The following is a 23460-nucleotide window of genomic DNA, read 5'->3' on the forward strand; positions in this document are numbered from 1 at the left end:
TAAAATGTAATCTCAGAATGTAGCTCATTTTGAGCGAAAGGTTGACTAGTTAGGTGATTTATAACCTCAAGCTATGAAATTTTGGTTGGATATGATTGAGAGGCTGACCAATTTAGCAATCTATAACGGACTCAAAGAAAAATGGGTCTAGGTGTAGAAACCATAATTTTTTTTTCCATTGTTGGATTTTTCTAGGTCTTGGTTATGTTGTTTGGAGGTGAGATGTGCCTAAAATCAATGGTCAAATTTAAGAACCAACATCTAATTCAAAATTTATCAATATTTGTGTACTAGTCTATAAAAAAATGAGCAAGTTTAAGATTATTGTTGGTTATGAGAGTAGAGATGATCGATTCAAGGATTTGTAACTCTTGAATGACTTGTTATGAGATTTCAGGGAATTGTGAGTCAAGGGTTGAGTTGTTTAGTGATCTGTAATTGCGAAATGGTTTATAATGACATTGTACCTAAATTTGATTAAATGCTTGATTGGTATGGTGATCCATATTTAAAATGAGTTGTGATAAGATTGTGGCCAATTCATAGTAAAGTTTGACTACTTTGTATACTTTTAAGCTTAGAATGGCTTGTAATAACATTCTAGTTGATTTTGAGTAAAGGGTTGACTGATTCAATGATATGTAACCTTAAAATGGCTTATTATGAGATTGTAGCTCATTTTGAGTGAAGGGTTGACTGATTTGGTGATCTGTAACCTCAGAATGACTTGTTATGAAATTTAAGCTGGCTCTAATTGAGTGGTTCATTAGTTTAGTGATCTATAATGAAGTCATAAAAAAATGGGTCTCGACGTAGGACCATAACTTTTGATTCCATTGTTAGATGTTCCTAAGTTTTAGATATGTTATTGGGGGACAACATTTTAAAAAAATTGATGGTAATATTAAAGAACAAAGTTTTGATTCAAAAGTTATGAGTTGCCATGTACAAGTCTATATAAAAATTGCAAAGTTAAGATCATGTTTTCTTTTTAACTTTAGAATGCCCTATTATGAGATTTTTGTTGGTTATGAGTAGAAGTGAGTGATTCGGTGATTTGTAACTCTATAATGAATTTTTATGGGATTTAAGCAAATTATGAGTGAAGGGTTGAGTTGTTCGTTCATCCATAATGGAGTCACAGAAAAATAGGTTTCGGTATAGAGATGATAACTTTTGATTCCACCATTTGATTTTCTTAAAATTTAGATATGTTATTACAGGGAAAAATTTTCTCAAAATCAATGATAATATTTAAGAACCAAATTCTAATTCAAAAGTTATGAATCTCCATGTATAAGTTTATACAAAAATGACATATGGTATAAGGATGTGTTTACTTTATAACCTTAGAATGTTTTGTTATGAGATTCTAGTTGGTTATGAGTGTAGAGTTCACCACCTATTTCATGATTTGTAATTTAAGAATGACTTGTTATGAGATTTGAGCGAATTGTGAGTAAAGGGTTGAGTTGTTTGATGATCTTTAACCTTAGAATTTTTTGTTATGAGATTAGACCTAATTCATATTGAACGCTTGACCAGTTTCGTGATCTGTAACTTAGAAATAAATTGTGATAAGATTGTAACCAATTCATAGTCAAAGTTTAACTGATTTGGATACTTCTAACTTCATAATGGCTTATAATAACATTTTAGTTAATTCAGAATGAAGGGTTGACCAATTAAATGATATGTAACCTCAAAATGACTTGTTATGAGATTGTATCTCATTCTGAATGAAGGGTTGACCAATTCAGGTGTTCTATAAACTTAGAATGACTTGCTGTGAAATTTTGGACAATTTTGATTGAGAGATTTATTAGTTCAGTGATTTATAATGTAGTCATGGAAAAATGGGTCTCGGTGTAGAGACTATAACTTTTAATTCCACCATTGGATTTCCATAAGTTTCCAATATGTTGTTGGGGGGCAAAATGTGAACAAAATTGAATGTCAAATTTAAAAACCAACTTTTCATTCAAATGTTATGAGTCTCCATGTACAAGATTGTAAAAAAATGGTAGATTTTAAGATTGTGTTTTCTTTCTAACCTTAGAATGACTTGTTATGAGATTCTAGTTGGTTATTAGTGGAGTTTATTGATTTGGTGATTTATAACTCTAGAATGACTTGTTATGAGATTTGAGTGAATTGTAAGTGAAGAGTTGAGTTGTTCAATGATTTGTAACCTTGTAATCTTTTGTTATGAGATCATACCTTATTTTGATTGAACGTTTGACCGATTCGGTGATTTATAAGCAAAAAATGACTTGTGATGAGATTGTAGCTGATTTATAGTCAAAGTTTTACTAATTTGGATACTTCTAACCTCATAATGGTTTGTAGTAACATTTTAGTTAATTTTAAGTAAAAGGTTGACCGATTTGATGATATGTAATCTCAGGATGGCTTGTTATGAGAAGTGAGCAATAGGTTGACCGATTCGGTTCTTTAACCTCAGAATGCTTTGTTATGAGATTGTACCTAATTTTGATCAAGTGTTTGACTAGTTTGATGATCTATAGCTTTAAAATTACTTGTGATGAGATTTTAGCCGAATCATAGTACAAAGTTTGACAAATTTGAATACTTCTAACTTCAAAATGGCTTGTAATAACAATTTATTTGATTCTGAGTGAAGGGTTGATAGATTTGATGATCTAACCTCAGAATAACTTGCTATGAAATAATAGTCACAAAAAAATGGGTCTCAGTGTAGAGATAGTAACTTTTGATTCCACTGTTGGATTTTCCTAAATTTTTGATATATTGTTGGAGAGCGAAATATGCCTAAAATTGATGGCCAGATTTAAGAACCAAGTTTCGATTCAAAATTTATGAGTCCCCATGTACAAGTCAATACAAAAATGGTAGAGTTTATAAAATATTGCAGTTTCTTTCTAACCTTAGAATTACCTATTATGAAATTCTAGTTGTTTGAGTGTAGAGTTAATAGATTCAATGATTTGTAACTCTAGGATGACTCACATTTGAGCTAATTATGAGTGAAGGGTTGAGTAGTTCGATAATTTGTAATAGAAAAAAGGTTTGTTATGAGATCATTCTTAATTCAGATTGAAGTATTGAACAGTTCCATTATCTATAGCTTAAAAATAATTTTTGATGAGATTCTAGCCAATTCATAGTAAGAGTTTGACCAATTTGGATACTTCTAACCTCACAATGTCTACAATGTTTTGTAGTAACATTTAAGTTGATTCAGATTTAAGGGTCAACTGATTCAATCATATGTAACCTCAAAATGGCTTGTTATAAGATTGTAGCTTATTCTAAATAAAAGACTGACCTATTCAGGTCATGTGTAAGCTTAGAATGACTTGCTATGAAATTTTGGCCAGCTTTGATTGAGCAATTGATCAATTTGGTTATTTATAATGGAGTCATGAAAAAATGGGTCTCAGTTCAGAGACCATAAATTTTGATTCCACTGTTGGATTCTCCTAAGTTTTCAACATGTTGTTGGGGGAAAACTATGCCAAAAATTGACGATTAGATTTGAGAACCAAGTTTTGATTCAAAAGTTATGAGTCTCCATGTACAAATGTATACAAAAATGGAAGAGTTAAAGATCATGTTTTCTTGTTAACCTTAGAATGGCCTATTATGAGATTTTTTTTGGTTATCAGTGTAGAGATAACATTCCATGATTTGTAACTCTAGAATGACTTGTTATTAGATTTGAGCTGATTGTGAGTGAAGGGTTGAGTTGTTTAGTGATCTATATAACCTCATAATGGTTTGTTATGAGATTGTACTTAAATCAGATTGAACACTTAACCAGTTCCATGTTGTAGGTTAAAAATAAATTGTGATGAGATTGTAGCCAATTAATAGTCAAAGTTTGACTATTTTGGATACAATAACCTCAAAATGGCTTGTAATAACATTTTAATTGATTCTGAGTGAAGGATTAACCAATTCAATGATATGTAACCTGAGAAAGACTTTTGATGATATTGTAGCTCATTTTGATTGAAGGGTTGACTGATTCGGTGATCTATAACCTTAAAATGACTTGTTATGAAATTTTTATCAGCTCTTATTGTGCACTTGATCAGTTCACCAATCTATAATAGAGTCGCACAAATTTTTTTCTTAATGTAAAGACCATAACTTTTGAATCCAAGGTTGGACTTTTAGTTTTGGATATGTTGTTCAGTGGTAAAATGTGCCAAACATTTACAGCTAGATTTAGGAACCAAGTTATGAGTCTCCATGTACAAGTTTATACAAAAATTAAAGAGTTTAAAATCAAGTTTTCTTTCTAACTTAACTATTATGAGATTTTAGTTGGTTATGAGTGTAGAGGTGACTGATTTGGTGATTTGTAGCTTCAGAAAGGTTTGTAATAACAATTTAGTTGATTTTAAATGTAGGAATGACCAATTCGATTATATGTAACTTTTGAATGGCTTGTTATGAGATTGTGGCTCATTTTGAGTGAAGGATTGACTGATTTAGTGATATACAACCTCAAAATAACTTGCTATGTAATTTTGGCCAGCTCTATTTGAGTGGTTGATCAGTTTAGTGATATGTAATGAAGTTACTCAAAATGGATCTCGGTTTAGAGACCATAATTTTTTATTCCACCATTGGATTTTTTTCAGTTTGGTATATTGTTGGAGGGTGAAATGTGCCCAAAATTAATGTTCAAAATTAAGAACCAAGTTCCTATTCAAAAGTTATGAATTTCCATGTGCAAGTCTATACAACAATGATAGAGTTTTTAAGATCATGTTTTCTTTCTAACATTAGAATCATGTGTTATGACATGCTAGTTTTTTATTAGTGTAAAGATGACTAATTTGTGTATTTGTAACTCTAGAATAACTTCTTATGAGTTTTGTGTGAATTGTGAGTGAAGGGTTGAATTGTTTGTTGATATGTAACCTTTTAATGGTTTTTTATGAGATTGTACCTAATTCTTATTGAATGCTTGATCAATTCAGTGATTTGTAGCTTAAAAATGACTTGTGATAAGATTATAGCTGATTCATATTCAATGATTGACCAATTTGGATATTTCTAACCTCAGAATGGCTTGTAATGACATTTTAGTTGACTCTGAGTGAAAAGTTGACTGATTTGATGATATGTAACCTCAAAATGGCTTGTTATTATATTATAACTCATTCTAAGCAAAGGGTTCACCGATTCGGTGATCTTTAACTTTTGATTCCACCATTGGATTTTTCCTTAACTTAAAGATATTTTGTTGGGTGGCAAAATATGCTCAAAATCAATAGTCAAATTTAAGAACCAAATTTTGATTCAAAAGTTATGAGTCTCCACAATTTGTAAATCTAAAATGAATTGTTATGAAATTTGAGTGAATTTTGATGAGATTTGAGTAGATTGTGAGTGAAGGGTTGTGTTGCTAAGTGATTTACAACATCATAATGGTTTAGATAATTGAATAAGTCAACCCTCCAAGTAAAATCAAGTACAATATTATATATCAAGTTATTATAAGCTTACAAATTTCCAAATTAGTTAATCATTCAATTAGAATCAACCACAATCTCATAATGAGCCATTTTGAGGGTGCAAATTTTTCCAATAAGTCAACCCTTCACTTAGAATCAACAAATTATCATAACAAGCCATTGTGAGGTTGTAGATCACTAAATTAGTCAACCCTTCACTTAGAATAAGCTATAATCTCATAATAAGGTATTCTTAGGTTCCAAATTTCCAAATTGATCAATCATTCAATCATATTCATCCTTATCTCTTTACAAGTCATTCTAAGGTTACATATCATTGAATTAGTCAACCCTTGACTTAGAATTAGCTAAAATGTTATTATAAGCCACTATGAGGTTACAAGTTGCCAAATTGGTCAAACATTGCCTTTGAATCAGCTACAATCTCATAACAAGCCATTTTGATGTTATAGGTCATCAATTTGGTCAATTGTTCAATTAGAATCAACTACAATCTTATAGAAATCAGGCTAGAATAGTACTGGGATGGGTCACCTCCTAGGAAGTCCAAGCTAGAGTAGTACTGGGATGGGTGACCTCCTGGGAAGTCTCGGTGCTTCACCCCTATGAGCATCACCTAGATCTAATGAGTGCTAAGTGTTCCATTTATTCTCATGAGAGATGGATTCATGTTGAATCACTACTCATGAAATGTGGGTCAATGAGTTTGACTCAAAATCACACAATTAAATCTTGATAGCAATATCACAATTTGACTTGTTGTGGAAATTATCTCCTACTTATCATTCTAATCATGATCGACCACAATTTCATAACAAGCCAATCTAAGGTTGTAGATCACTGAATAAGTCAACCCTTCACATAATATTAGCTATAATCTTATATTGTTCCATTTTGGACTTAGAAATTGCCAAATTGATCAACCACAATCTCATAATGATCCATTTTGAGTGTATAGATTGTTGAATCAGTCAACCCTTCACTTAAAATCAACTAAAATCTAAGAATAAGCCATTATGAGGTTGTAGATCACCAAATTGGTCAACCATTCACTTAAAATAAGCTATAATCTCATAATAAGATATTCTTGGGTTACAGATCACCAAATCGATCAACCATTCAATCAATGTCTTTCATATATCATAATAAGTCTTTCTAAGGTTATAAATCACTAAGTTAGTCAACCATTCATAATGACTCAGCTAAAATCTTATAACAAACCATTTTGAGGTTACATATCATCAAATCAGTCAATCCTTCACTTAGAATAACTTAAAATGTTATTATAGGCCATTCTGAGGTTACAGCTTGCCAAATTAATCAAACCTTGACTCTAAATCAGCTACAATTTTATAACAAGTCATTCTAAGGTTATAGATAACCAAATCAGTTAAACCTTCACTTAGAATTAGCTATAATCTTATTACAATCTATGTTGGGTTTCCAAATCAGAAAATCAATTAACTATTCAATCAACATCAACCACAATCTCATAATAAGCTATTTTGAGAGTGCAAATTGCCGAATCAATCAACCATTCACTTATAATCAACTAAAAAATCATAATAAGACATTCTAAGGTTGTAGATCACTGAACTAGTCAAGATTTCACTTACAATAAGCTATAACCTCATAATAAGGCATTCTTAGCTTGCAAATTTTTGAATCAATCAACCATTCAATCAAAGCCATCCATATCTCATAAATAGTCATTCTAAAGTTATAAATCAATGAATTAGTCAACCATTCACTCAAACTCATCTACAATCTTATAATAAGCCATTCTGAGTTTACATATCATTGAGTTGATCAACCCTTCATAAAGAATTAGCTAAAATGTAATGAAAAGCCATTCTAAGGTTACAAGTTTTCAAACTAGTCAAATCTTAACTCTGAATCACATAACAAGTCATTTTGAAGTTATAGATCTTCAAATTAGTCAACTATTCAATTACAATTAGCTAAAATCTTATAACAAACCATTATGGGTTATAGATCACTGAATAAGTCAACCCTTCACTCATAATTAGTTCAAATCTCATAACAAGTCATTCTAAAGTTACAAATCACTGAATAAGCAACCCTGCACTCAGAACCAACTAGAATCTCATAACTGGAAATTATAAAGTTAGATAGAAACACAGTCTCAAATTCTACTTTTCTATATAGACTTGTACATAGAGATTCAATTTTTTTGAACCAGAACTTGTTTCTTAAATCTAATTGTTGATTTTGGGTACAATTTCACCCCCAACAACATACCAAAAACTTAAAAAAATCTAATAGTGGAATTAAAAGTTATGGTCTCTACATTGAGACCCATTTTTCTGTGACTTCATTGTAGGTTGTTGAATTGATCAATTATTCAATCAGAGTCATCCATAATCTCATAGAAAGTTTTTCTAAGGCAAAAGATCACTGAATTGGTCCACCCTTCACTCAAAATCATCGACAATATTATAACAAGCCAATTTGAGTTTATAGATCACTAAGTTGATCAACCCTTTCCTCAAACTTATCTACAATCTCATAACAAGGCAATTTGACATTGTAAACTATCAAATCGGCTAATTGAATCATTCAACAATTTGATCAGAATAAGATACAATGTAATAGCAGTCCATTTTGAGGTTATAGATCACTAAATCAATCAAACTTTCACTCAAAATCAATGATAATCTCATAACAAGAAACTCTAAGGTTCCAAATCACCAAATCGATCAACCATTCAATCAAACTCAACCAAAATTTAATAACAAGCCATTCTCAGGTTATAGATCTCTGAATTAGTCAACCCTTCATAGAAAATGAGCTACAATCTTATATCAAGCTATTCAAAGCTTACAATTTTCCAAATTGGTCAACCATTCAACTAGAATCAATTACAATATCATAATGAGCCATTTTGAGTGTGCATATTGCCAAAATAGTCAACCCTTCACTTAGAATAAGCTAAAATCTCATAACAAGCAATTTTGAGGTTATAGATCACCAAGTTAGTAAAGCCTTCACTCAAAATAAACTATAATCTCATAATAAAGTATTATTAGGTTGTAAATCACTAAATCAATCAACCATTCAATCAAAGTCATCCATATCTCTTAACAAGTCATTCTAAGGTTACATATCATGAATCAATCAACCATTCACATAGACTCGGCTGCAATCTTATAACAAGCCATTCATAGGTTACAAGTCATCTAATTGATCAACCCTTCACTTAAAATCAAATGAAATATTATTACAAGCCATTATGAGGTTACTAGTTGCCAAATTGGTCAAACCTTTGACTCTAAATGAGGTGCAATATCATAACAAGTCATTTTAAGCTTAGAAAGAAAATATAGTCTTAAATTTTGCTATTCTAGATAGATGAATAAGTCAATGCTTCACTCAGAATTGGCTCAAATATCATAACAATTCATTCTAAAGTTACAAATTGCTAAATAAGTTGACCCTACACTCAGTACCAACTAGAATCTCATAACATGTCATTCTAAGCTTAGAAAGAAAATATAGTCTTAAATTTTGCTACTCTAGATAGACCTATACATAGAGATTAAAAACTTTTGAACAACTTAAAACTTTTGAATGAAAACTTATTTTTTAAATCTAATCATTGATCACTAAATTGATCAACCATTAAATTAGAGTTGGCTAGAATCACATATCAATTCATTCTGAGCTTATAGATCATAGAATTGGTCAACCCTTCACTCAAAATAAGTTGCAATGTCATAACAAGTCATTCTAAGTTTATAGATCATGGAATTTGTCATGCTTCACTTAGAGCTAGCTACAATCTCATAACAAGGCATTCTAGCACTATAAATAATTGAATCGATCAACTCTTCACTCAAAATTCACTACAATTTTATAACAAGCCATTTTAGGGTTATAGATTGTCGAATAAGTCAACCCTTAACTCAAAATAAACTATCCATTCTTAGATTACATATCATTTAATTGTTTAACTATTCAATCAGAACCAACTACAATCTTATAACAATCCATTCTAAGGTTACAAATCATTGAATTAATTAAATTTTTACTTGAAATCAACTGCAATCTCATTGCAATCCATTCTAAGGTTCCAAATCACCAAATCTATCAAATATTAAATCAAAATTAGCCATTTTGAGTGCAAAAATTGCCAAATCCATCAGCCATTCAAATAGAATCAACCACAACCTCATAATGAGCCATTTTGAGGGTGTAGATTGTCGAATCAATCAACACTTTACTTAGAATCAACTAAAATCTTAGAATAAGTCATTATGAGGTTATAGATCACTGAATTGGTCAACCCTTCACCTAAAATAATCTATAATGTCATTATAACATATTCTTAAGTTATAGATTGTTGAATCCATAAACTATTCAATCAAAGTCATTCTAAGGTTATAGATCACCGAGTCAGCCAACCATTTAGAGGTTACATATCATCAAATTGATCAACCCTTCATTCAGAATCAACTAAAATATTTTTACAAGCCATTCTTAGGTTATAGTGGCCAAATTATTAGTTACAATCTTGAAACAAGTCATTCTGAGGTTATAGATCATTGAATCAGTCAACCATTTAAGTCAACCCTTCACTCACAATTAGCTAAAATCTCATAACAAGCCACTTGAGGTTGTAGGTCACCAAATTGTTAAACCCTTCACTTGGAATAAGTTATAATTTCATAATAAGGTATTTTTAAGTTGTAGAATGTTAATTTAATCAACTATTCAATCAAAGTCATTCATATATAATAACAAGTCATTCTAAGGTTAGATATCAACAAATCAGTCAACCATTCACTCAGACTTGGCTATAATCTTTTAAAAATTCAATCTGAGGTTACACATCACCAAATTGGTCAAGCCATTTTGAGGTTACAAGTTGCCATATTGGTCAAACCTTAACTCTTAATTAGCTATAATCTCATATCAAGCCATTCAAACATTATAGATCATTGAATCCATCATACATTTAATCAAAATTGGCTACAATCTTATACCAAACTAATCTAAGGTTATATATAAATCATTGAATAAGTCAACCCTTCATTTAGAACTGGCTCAAATCTCATAACAAATCATCCTAGAAGTTAAAAATCATTGAATAAGTTAACCCTACACTCATAACCAACTAGAATCTCATAGCAAAACATTCTAAGATTAGAAAGAAAACATAGTCTTAAATTCTACCATTCTAGATATACTTATGCACAGAGACTCAAAAATTTTGAGCCAAAACTTGTTTCTTAAATCTAATTATTGATTTTGGGTTCCATTTGGCCCCCAACAATATTCTGAATACTTACGAAAATCTAACTGTGGAATTTAAAATTATGGTCTCTACACTAGGAACCTTTTTTTGTGACTCTACTGTAGATTGTTGAATTGATCTATTATTCAATCAGAGTCATTTTGAGGTTATATATCATCGAATTGGTCAACCCTTCATAGAAAACAACTTCAATCTTATAACAAGCCATTCCGAGTTTACAAATTAGCAAATTAGTCAATCCTTCACTCTAAATTAGCTGCAATTATCAAATCAGTCAACTCTTCACTCAAAATCATCAAATCGGCCAACTCTTAATTCAAAATCAGCTATAATTTCATAAAAAGCCATTTTGAGGCTATAGATTGGTGCATAAGTGAACCCTTCACTCAGAATCAATGCTAATCTCATAACAACTCATTCTGAGGTTAGTGATCATTGAATCATTTGAAACCATTCAACTAGGATATGCTAGAATCTTATAATAGACCATTTTGAGGTTATAGATCACTAAATCAATCAAACCTTCACTCATAATCATCTATAATTCTATAAAAAGCCATTATGAGGTTCCAAATCACCAAATCAATCAAAATTAGCCATAATTTCATAACAAGTCATTCAGAGGTTGTAGATCTCTGAATAAATCAACCCTTCACACAAAATCAACTATAATTTTATATCAAGCCATTATGAGCTTACAAATTGTCAAATTGGTCAAACATTCAATCATAATCAACCACAATCTCATAACATGCCATTTTGAGGGTACATATTGTTGAATTAGTCAACCCTTCACTTAGAATTAGCTAAAATCAAATAACAAGCCATTTTGAGGTTGTAGAACACTAAATTGGTCAACCCTTCACTCAAAATAAGATATAACCTCATAATGAGGTATTCTAATGTTGTAGATCACTAAATCCATCAACCATTCAATCAATGTTCTCTATATCTCATAACAAATTATTCTAAGGTTACAAATCATCCAATTAGTCAACCATTCACTTAGACTCAGATACAATATTATAACAAGCCATTCTAAGGTTACATAACATCAAATAAGTCAACCCTTCTTTCAAAACTAGCTCAAATCTCATAACAAGTCATTCTAAAGTTATAAATTATTGAATAAGTTAACCTTATACTCGGAACCAACTAGAATCTCATAATAGGCCATTCTAAGGTTAGAAAGAAAACATAGTCTTAAATTCTACCTATCTAGATAGACTTGTGCAAAGAGACTAAAAATATTTGAACCACAACTTGTTTCTTAAATCTAACCATTGATTTTGGGTGTAATTCGACACCAAAAACATACCAAAAAATTAGGAATATCTAGTGATGGAACTAAAAGGTATGGTCTCTACACTAAGACTCATTTTTCTATGATTCTATTATAGATCATTGAATTGATCATCTATTCAATTAGAGTCAACTAGAATCTCATAGAAATTTATTATGAGGTTACAGATCACCAAATTGGTCAACCCTTCACTCAAAATCAACTGCAATCTTATAGCAAGGAATTTTGATGCTATAAATCATTGAATTGGTCAACTCTCCACTTAGATTCAACTCTAATTTCATAACAATTCATTTTGAGTTTATAGATCACCAAATAAGTCAACCCTTCACTCAAAATAAACTACAATCTCATAGTAAGCAATTGTGAGGTTACATATCACTTAATTGTTCAACTGTCCAATCAAAATAAGTTACAATATTATAATAGCCCATTGTAAGGTTACAAATTACCAAATTATTAAAACCTTTACTCATAATAGCTATAGTCTCATAAAAAGCCATTCTAAGGTTTCAAATCACCAAATTGATCAACCATTCTTTCAAAATTAGCAACAATTTCATAACAAACCATTCAAAGGTTGTAAATTAGAGAATAACTCAACCCTTATGTAAAATAAGATAAAATATGATATCATCTAATTCTAAGCTTATAAATTTCCAAATCAATCACCATTTAATTAGAATCAACCATAATCTCATAATGAGCCCTTTTGAGGGCGCAAATTGTCAAATTAGTCAACCCTTCACTTAAAATTAGTTAAAATCTTATAACAAGTCATTTTAAGGTTGTAGATCACTGAATGGTCAAGCCTTTACTTAGAATAAGCTATAATCTCATAATAAGGTATTCTTAGGTTCTAGATTGTTGAATCAATTAATCATTCAATCAAAGTCATCCATATCTCATAACTAGTCATTATAAGGCTACAAATCACCAAATCACTCAACCATTCACTCAAACTTAGCTACAATCTTAAAACAAGCCATTATGAGGTTACATATCATCAGATTGGTCAACTCTACACTTAGAGTCGGCTAAAATGTTATTATAAACCATTCTAAGGTTATAGGTTGCCAAATTGGTCAAACCTTGACTCTGAATCAACTACAATCTCATAAAAAGTCACTCAAGGTTATAGATCATCAAATCATTTCACCCCTAAATCAGAATTAGCTACAATCTTATAATAGACCATTCTTAGCTTATAGATCAATGAATAAGTTAACACTTGACTTAGAATTAACTTAAATCTCATAACAATGTTAACCTCATAATGGTTTTTGACACTTGAGTTCCAACACACTTAATCACATTCCACATTGAGTCGAATACACCATGCATGCCAAGTGATCTTCATGTACCGAGTAGTTTTTAGATATTGAGTAGTTTTTAGATGCCAAGTGTTAACAAGTGTCGAGCAACACAAGATGCCAAGTGTTAACAAGTGCTGAGCAACACAAGATGCCGAGTGTTAACAAGTGCCGAGCAACACAAGGTGCCAAGTGATACAGTTTTGTTTAGGTGCTGAGCTATCCAGGAAATAGCATGTGCCGAGTATCAACAATACTTTAGGAGCCGAGTAACTCAGTATATCAGCATAAGAGTTTGTAATTGCACAAACTATGATGCAAACAGTTTTTACAGCCGACATAAAGAAAATCGTGAAGGATTTAATGATGAGATCGAATCTTGTATTTTTCCTATGCAATCTACATGTAGCCAATAAGAAAAATGATAAAGGCATGCAACCAATTAGTAAAAGACAAGTATTGAACGAGAAATTGAGATTCAATATGGATCATAGATCCATATCTAACCCTAAGTCTTTGAAGTCTTTATAAGGAAGACGAAATTTCATTGTAACATATATGAGTGGACATACAAGGGTGCACAAGGAAATCTATTTTTAGAAGCGAAGGTTATCAGATCACAAAGGATCAAGATCAGAGAAAGCGGAAAAGGTGCTTGCATTTAGCAATAAAGGATTGTAATCTATCAGGTTCATTATACCTAATACTTTCTAGCAATTGTATTAGAATGAAAATCCTATGGTGATAGGTTAGCCTAATAGCTACTTCGCAGATCCTTTAATTAGGTGATTAAAATCCTTTAAAAGGGTGACACTTCATGTTAAGTGTTTGTAAAGCCTCTAACCAGGTCACTATTGACATAGTGTAAAGCCTTTAACAGGGCAGGCCTTTAACAGGGCAAACCATCAGAAGTGGTTGAACAATATTGCTACAGTAATTTTTGTGGGTATCATCCCCACCCTAGTTTTACCTTCTTATTCTTGGAGGGTTTCTGGGTTACCAAATTCTAGTGTTATGAGTTTTTGATGCATGTGTTTAGTTTCATGTTTACTTGATGTATTTACATGCATGCAATTTACTTTCAGTTAAAAAGTTTTTATTGGCTAAAGTGTGATACTTATGATTCACCCCCCCTCTCATAAGTACTCTTTCCATATTTAAATATTCCAACAATTGGTATCAGAGCTTATCCAGGTTCTCACAAGGAAAAGCCTAACAGCTTGGAGGAAAAGATCTAAAGATGGAAGCTTTCAAACTTGGAAAGATCATTGAAAATCAAGTGAGAGATGTGCAACTTGCTCTGCATAGCTTGGAGGAATTTAGAAACAAGTTGAAAAACTCATTTAAAAAAAGGAGGGATATAGCCATAGCTGAAAATGATATACACTACAAGGAGATTGATACCACCAACATATTTTTCAATGGAGATACAAAAGAGTTTGATGCAACAATAGCAGAACTGATGGAGAAAAACAAAATTCAAGTAGAGGAGATAAGATCTCTCAAGATGGAACATGAATCACAAGCCATAATGATATGTGAAATCACTAAACACAAGAAAAGAGAAGTTGAAGATAAAGTGATGATGGAAAATGACAAAAGAAATCTTGCAAACAGACTTGAAGAAAAATGTACTAAATTGACAAGGATCTCAAACATGCAGATGGATACACTTGCCCAAATGATGAACCTTCATCATGAACTCAATGTAAAATATATTGAGATCTCTACTTAAAAGATGCAGAATGCACAAATGTAGAATGTATTGAACAGAGAAAAAGAGGTAGCAGAGAATCTCAACAAGTCAGGTGAAGCCATCAAGTATTTTGAACAGTTGCTGAAATCCCCAAAATCTGCCCATGATACATTAGGACTAGGATACAATAGCACTGAAGTTGGAGAATCATCAAAGAGTGCTGAACAAAGAAGTGATAAAGGTAAGAATTCAAAACCTACTTGTCATTACTGTAATAAGAAGGGGCATACAGCTAATGTGTGCAGGAGTAGAAGATTCAATCAATCAAACACACCTAGAAATAAGAGTTTCTGTCACAAGTGCAACATGCAAGGACATATAACACAAAATTATAGATCCAATGTCACAAGGACTTAGATATTTGATGGACATTGTTATAATTGCAAAAAGTATGGACATAGGGCATTTGAGTGCAGATCAAAACCTATGTGGACATCAAATCAACCAGCAAAAATAGAAGGGAATGAAAGTCATTATCATTGGGATTACAACACCAAGTACAGCTATCATTATTGTCAAAAATATGGACATATACCATAGAACTACATAAGAACACATTTCATAGGAAACTACAAAATATGGCTGAATCAAACTACATGTTTCAGTTGTCTGAAAATTGGTCATATCAGCAGAAACTATCCTACAAGATCAAAGGCACCCAAGATTGAAGAAAACAAGGGAAAAGGAAAAATTGATGTCAAAAAGATAAGGGGGCAAATGAACAAGACTTGGAAAAAGAAAGATGAGTGCAACACATCAAGTGGAGGGATCACTTCACCCAATGGGTCAAGTGATCACACTTCATAAAACTAAGCATAAGAAGTACACAGGACTGATATACAAAGCTATATCGTACATCAGTCCCAAGACAAAGAAGATAAGAAAAAGATAAACCTACATGAAACAAGATGTCAAGACAAAAAAAAAAACTAAATGTTATTGCTAGGTTGTCTTTAGATACCGAGTTAAACTCTAACGGATGTCAAGCTCCTAATAGCAACCAAGCTAATAACTAATGCTGAGTTGGACAACCCCAATGGAAATCGAGTAAAGTGGAAATATAGTGGAAGCCAAGTTGGCAGTTGAGCATTTAATGCGATGGAAATAGGGTATATTATCGTGATTTCAACCAATTTTACTAATCGTGATCAAGAAGCAAAGAAGAAGAAAGAGAGCTAAGTGACTTCATAGAAAGAATCTAGCATTTCAAGAAGATTGCAACCTCATCCAACACATTTTTCATCGATCTTGAGGTATTTTCATTTGTGCCGAGTCACGTAGTTTTGTATCTTTTTGTTGTGAAAACCCTAGTTTGCATAAATGGTGTCAAGTTTGAAGAAAACCGAGGAAAAAGAGTCTTTTGAAGTTTAGTTAGTTTCAAATGAGGTCAAGCAACCTAATTTCCATCCTATTCCTGAAGTTGCCTACAAAAATGATCTAGCCAGAGCTCTCTCTCAAATTCCCCCAAAAGTTGTAATGGTCCAAGATGTGAGAAAATGTTACAACTGTAAGATACGTGCTCTAGGAGACATGGAAATAAGACAAGCCTATGAGAAATTGTGTGTAGATGGAGTTTTGAAAGAAGAATTCAAAATCATTGAAAGAAAGGGTTTGACTCGAGTTTTAAGTTTTCCCACCGTATTCAAAACAGAATGGATTAGACTTGTACTGAGCAGAATTTATGGTGGAAATTTGTGGTTAGAAGATATTCCCATCAAATTGGCTAAAGAAATCATACATAGAGTAACAGGGTATCCAACCCTAGATTAGTACAAAACCCTGAGAAGTGAATCAAAGGAGGTTATTGAAAAGAACACTAGTGCCCAGTGGAACAAAAGAGGAATGACAATTCATACCATATAGGATCCACTAGTTGAGTTTGTTGTTAGAGCCATTGCCCATAAATTCTACCAATCTAGTAAACTCAACAATGTACCATGTATTGCAATAGATGTAGGCTACAAATTGGTGAAAAAGGATCATACTTATGATCTTGCTGAATTGCAACTACAACAGATCAATGAAAACTTAGCTGCCATAAGAAGAACAAAGGGCACTCAATGCAAATTTGGAGCAATCCTAGTTTGCATATTCTTTTAAGTTTAGAATGAGTTTCCTTCTTTTGGCAAAGTGGCATGGAGAAATGACAGAACCATCATTGCCCAAATCAATGAATATATAGAGCAAATGGGAGAAAATTTTGATGCTTTGATGACAAGCTATTTTGAGAATTTCAAGAAATCCATGAAGCAAAGATCAAGGATACCAGCTTCCTTAGTAGAAAAACATACTAATGATATATGTTTCTTAGTTGACATTGATTTTACTTATATTCAAGCAGCGATACCAAGGGTAAGATGGCTAAGGCCATTTGGATATGAAATTAATATTGATGAGGCATCTGCAGCAATAACTACATTATTGGCAGAAGAAACAGATAAAAGTGCTCCACATTTTGGCACTTATAATGTGGTAAGATCAAAGATAAACATGGAATTAAAAACTACGTCCACATTGAAGAAGAAAGACAAATTATTAAAGAAGATTAAGAAGAAATTTGGCAAAGAAATTGAGGCTGAGGCAGAAGAAGAAGAAGATGACAGTGATGATGAAGATGAGCAAGATCAAGGGCCAATGGAATTAACTCAAGGTCTTGGAGAAGACAAGGAGGAAGGCACAGAGGAAGAAGAAGCCAAGGAAGCACCAATTGAAACTGAGCCAAAGAAGAGAAAGGCAATAGAACAGCCTTCAGCTAAGCCTAGATCAAAGAAAGTTGCCACGCCATCACCTCAAAAGCCAACAACATGAGCTACAACAAGGGCCTCCACTCAAAAGGCTAAAGAAGAAGTTATAAAGAAGAAACAAATCAAGGAAACATAGGAAGAGCCAAGGAAAAGAAGAAGATATGTGGCTCAACCTAACACTGATGAAGAAGACCAATCTGAAAGGTAAGTCATTCCTCAGTTGATATCTTATGTAAAAAGATTGGAAATGGTGACTTAAGTAATTTAAATAAAGTTAATTTTAGTAAATTTAATAAAGAGGAATAGAATAGAATAGAAGAAACAATCTATGGAATGATGGCACAATTCAAGTACACTCCACTTGAATTAGATGGACAATTGCCAAAAGAACTGTCAAAAATTGTAGAAGACATATGGCATTTTTGTTTGAAAATGGAGAAGGAGATGAGAGAATCAACCCTAGCGAGTGTATTGCCGGATTTGACTAGGGAACAAGTAAAGAATGCAGTCAAAAGACATAATAATAGGTTTACACCTAAATACAGGGCATTCTTCATACTCCAAAACAGGATGGAAGAGATTGTTCAAAGAACAATGAAATCATGGAAGAACTTGTACAAAAGGATTGAAGACTTTCTTGAAGAAGAATACAAGGAAGAAGTTGTTGTACCAATAGAGGAGAGGAGAAAAAGGAAAGAAGATGAAGAAAAGAAAAGAGAAGAAGAGAAGAGGGAAGAAGAAAAGAAAGATGGAGGGGAGGAACAGACACAAAAATAGGATATAATGGCAATAGCTGAGCAAGAGCAGCAACCAAATTAGAGTGTACAAGACACACAATTGCCATCCCCTAGCCCTCCTCAAGCATCCATCTCACCTGCAGATATTGTAACTATTACTGATGTTCTTGATACTTTTGGTCAGAATATCAATCCATTAACTATAGAAGATCTAAAAAGAATTCTTGACCAATCTACAAAACAAGCAATATTATGTATAGATCCAGTATTGGTCAGTATAGATGAATTGCAAAAACTAGTAGAAAGTACAGTCAAAGATAAGGTGAATCCTTCTATCATCTCTACAACTGCTAGTAGTCAATTTCAAATACCAACAAGCATAGTTGATGCTGCAAGACAGAAGCCAAGTGCAGCTATAGAGAAAGGAACAGAACAAATAGGACAGACTATTACATCTGATCCTACAGCACAAACACAAGGTGCACTTCCCAAGCTTACAATAATTGATCATGGCAGATAGAAGGAGGAGGAAACAGTGAAAACCCCTAAAGAACAGGAGGCAATACAAACATTAATAAATTTGCCTACCTCGAGAACTCCTTCACACCAGCCATTGCAAATATCTGTTCCAACATCTAGTGCTACCAGAGTTGCAAGGGTACTTCACTATGGAGACCCTGAATGAGATGAGGAGATAGTCATACTAAGCTATGACTCAAAATCAATGAGGTGCAAGAAGCACTAAATAGGAGAAAAAGACAAGAAATACTCAAGAAGGAGTATAAACAAAAGCAAACACTATATGAGATTAAGGACATCTTTATGGATGCCTATAGTTTGCAATCACCAGATGAGTCAAAGCATATCACAGAGCAACTAACAGATATTGTTGACCAGGTGACAAATGAATACTTAGAAACTAATGCAAAACTTATGGAATGGTCAGAAGGAAAATTTTAGGGGAAAGTGAATGAGAAAATATCAAGTAAAATTGCACTTTCACAAGTTGAATTGGCAAAGCTTATTGACAAAGTGAAAAAGGTACTTGAAAATATATTCTCATTGTACAAAAAGTTGTGTGATTTTTCTTACTTCACACAAGAAACAAGCCAAAAGATACTGAGCTTGGAAAGAAATTTAAACATTTCAAGCATGCAATTACCAAATGATCCAGCTCAAAGTGAGAAGCATTTTGCTAAATCGCTTCACACTCACAAAGAAATAGCTATATTAATAGTAGATGAGGCTAATATCAAGGCCAAATTAATACAGCTCCAATCCTCCATTACCCCACATTTAGAGATACTCCATAAAGAGCAAGTATATGCTGAAACTGTTCTCAAGAAAGACCCAAATCTTTCTACATCAGATGGACTTATTCATCTTGCTGCCAAGATTGCCATCCAGCATAAGTCATTGGAAATTGCTTTGAACAATTGGGATGCAGCTCTCAGGATGATTATGGAGGTAAATAGCACATTTTTGGCTAAATATGGTCTTAACCCTTAAAAATTCTTTGACATAAGTGTCAAAAAGGGGGAGAAAACAAACATATTAGGGGGAGATACAGAGATGAATTAATGGGGGAGAGAACAGACAAAGGAGATATAGATACAAAGGAGGAGCATGATATACAAATAAGGCATAATCACACAATCAACTCAGGGGGAGTTACAAAATTTTTGAGGTATATATTGTAAGATTGTGAGTTACAAATTTTGATCAAGTTTTTTTTAAACTCTGTATATACCAATCAGATTAGTAAATGTACTTATAAGGTCAGTTAAGTGTTTTTATCACTCATGTCAAAGGGGGAGATTGTTAAACTCATAATGGTTTTTGACACTTGAGTGCCAACACACTTAATCACATTCCACATTGGAGCCAAATACACCATGCATGCCGAGTGATCTTCATGTGCCGAGTAGTTTTTAGATACTGAGTGAACACAAGATGCTTAGTGTTAACAAGTGCTGAGCAACACAAGATGTCGAGTGTTAACAAGTGCCGAGCAACACAAGATGTCGAGTATTAATAAGTGTTGAGAAACACAAGGTGCCAAGCAATACAGTTTTTTTTAGGTGCCGAGCTATCCAGGAAACAACATGTGCCAAGTATCAACAATACTTCAGGAGCCGAGTAACTCAGTATATCAGCATAAGAGTTTGTAATTGCACAAACTATGATGTAAACAATTTTTACAGCCGATATAAAGAAAATCATGAAGGATTTAATGATGAGATCAAATCTTTTATTTTTCCTATGCAATCGACATGCAGCCAATAAGAAAAATGATAAAAGCATGCAACCAATTAGTAAAAGACAAGTATTGAGCAGGGAATTGAGATTCAATATGGATCATAGATCCATATCTAACCCTAAGTCTTTGAAGTCTTTATAAGGAAGACAAAATTTCATTGTAACATATATGAGTGGACATACAAGGGTGCACAAGGAAATCTATTTTTAGAAGCGAAGGTTATCAGATCAAAAAGGATCAAGATTAGAGAAAGCAAAAAAGGTGCCTGCATTCAGCAATCAAGGATTGTAATCTATCAGGTTCATTATACCTAATACTTTCTAGCAATTGTATTAGAATGAAAATCCTATGGTGATAGGTTAGCTTAATAGCTACTTCGCAGATCCTTTAATTAGGTGATTAAAATCCTTTAACAGGGTGACACTTCATGTTAAGTGTTTGTAAAGCCTCTGACCAGGTCACTATTGACACAGTGTAAAGCCTCTAATAGGGTAGGCCTTTAACAGGGAAAACCATCAGAAGTGGTTGAACAATACTGCTGCAGTAATTTTTGTGGGTATCATCCCCACCCCAGTTTTACCTTCTTATTCTTGGAGGGTTTTTGGGTTACCAAATTCCAATGTTATGAGTTATTGATGCATGTGTTTAGTTTCATGTTTACTTGATGTATTTACATGCATGCAATTTACTTTCAGTTAAAAAGTTTTTATTGGCTAAAGTGTGATTCTTATGATTCACCCCCCCTCTCATAAGTACTCTTTCCATATTTGAATATTCCAACAAACAAGTCATTCTAAAATTACAAATATTTGATTAAATTAACAAGCCTTTCTAAGGTTAGAAAGAAAACATAGTATTAAATTCTACCATTTTAGATAGACTTGTACACTGAGACTCAAAAATTTTGAACCAAAACTTGTTTCTTAAATGTAACTATTGATTTTGGGCATAATTTGGCCCCCAACAACATACCAAAAACTTAGAAAATTCTAATGGTGGAATTAAAAGTTATGGTATTCATTGTAGAATACTAAATTGATCAACTATTCAACCAGAGCCAATCAAAATCTCATAGAAAGTCATTCTAAGGTTATAGATCACTAAATAAGTCAACCCTTTACTCAAAAGCAACTATAATATCATAATAAATCATTTTGAGCTTTCTGATCATTAAATCATTTAACTATTTAATCAAAATATGCTATAATCTTATAATAACCCATTCTTAGTTTTATAGATCACTAAATGAATCAAACCTTTAGTTAGAATTAGCTATAAACCCATAACAATCCATTCTGGAGTTTAAATCACCAAAATGATCAACCAATCAATCAAAATTAACCACAATTTCATAACAAGTCATTCTAAGTTCACTAAATAATTCAAACCTTCACACAAAATCAACTACAGTTTTGTATCAAGCCATTCTAATCTTACAAATTTCCAAATCACTCAACTATTCAATCTTAACCAATCACAACCTCATAACATTGGTACATTTAGGCAAATATGTGATTATGTGACTAAAACTTTTAGTCATGTGACTAAAAATGATCACATTATACTATTTCTTTGCAATTTGTAACTATAAGTGACTAAATTAGTGATTAATTTGGTCATCAAGTAAAATCACAAGATCAACCAAATACAAATGAATAAATAAGTGATTGGATAATTAGTAACTAAAAATTAGTCACCTAAAGACAAACAACTAAATAAACTATCAAATAAATGACTGGATAATTAGTCACTAATAATTAGTCATTTGTACTTCCTTTCTCCACTTTCTCTATGATTTATTTATTAATGGATTAGAACCGATTTTATTTTTCATAACTCATTCATGACCCTTGCACCTTATCTTTTTCATATTAATCATGGTTTCACTTTGCATCTTCCAAGATACAAGATGATTTGTTAAATGACTAGGAATATTTTATTCATTATTTTGGAATCTTTGATCAATATTACAATTAAGTGATTTATTTTTTATTTATTTTTCCTCTAAGGTACATGAATAAATGGGTAGATTAATATTTATTTATTAATTTAGTTACCTTTTATTTATGTTACTCATTTAGATTTTCAATTATTTATTATAATATTCACAATTAAAATAATTAATATAATAGTTATACTTGTTTGTGTCACCTCCTTTATCTCTCATTTAGGGCCCATCTTAGGAGATCATAATTTATAATCTTAGGGAGTCTGGCAGGGAGAAGCTTCACGTATGCATTGCGGTCCAAAACTCGGGCAACCTTCATGGCTCCTCCATCGGTCACAATCTGGTGAAATATTTCCTAAATGCAACCGAGGCAACATAGCTTGGAAAATTTTAATACATGGGCTAAAGCCCTCAAATAAATGGGTGGAAAGACCAGGGTATTATATTGGTCAGCCACTACCTAGATCACCTCCGCTGGAAATATTATGGGCATAGGGGATAACTATGTAGGGTACAACTATGTAATTTTGGTTATTTTAGATAGTTTGGTAGTAATTTTATGTATTTGATGTGTGTTTGTAGCTACAAATATGTACTTCTCCTATTTTCTAATAAAATAAAAAGTTTTTTGCATATATGAGATTTAT

Source organism: Cupressus sempervirens, chromosome 11 (genome assembly GCF_028749045.1).
Source record: "Cupressus sempervirens isolate cs-2001-9-10 chromosome 11, ASM2874904v1, whole genome shotgun sequence".
In the NCBI taxonomy this organism is placed as follows: domain Eukaryota; kingdom Viridiplantae; phylum Streptophyta; class Pinopsida; order Cupressales; family Cupressaceae; genus Cupressus; species Cupressus sempervirens.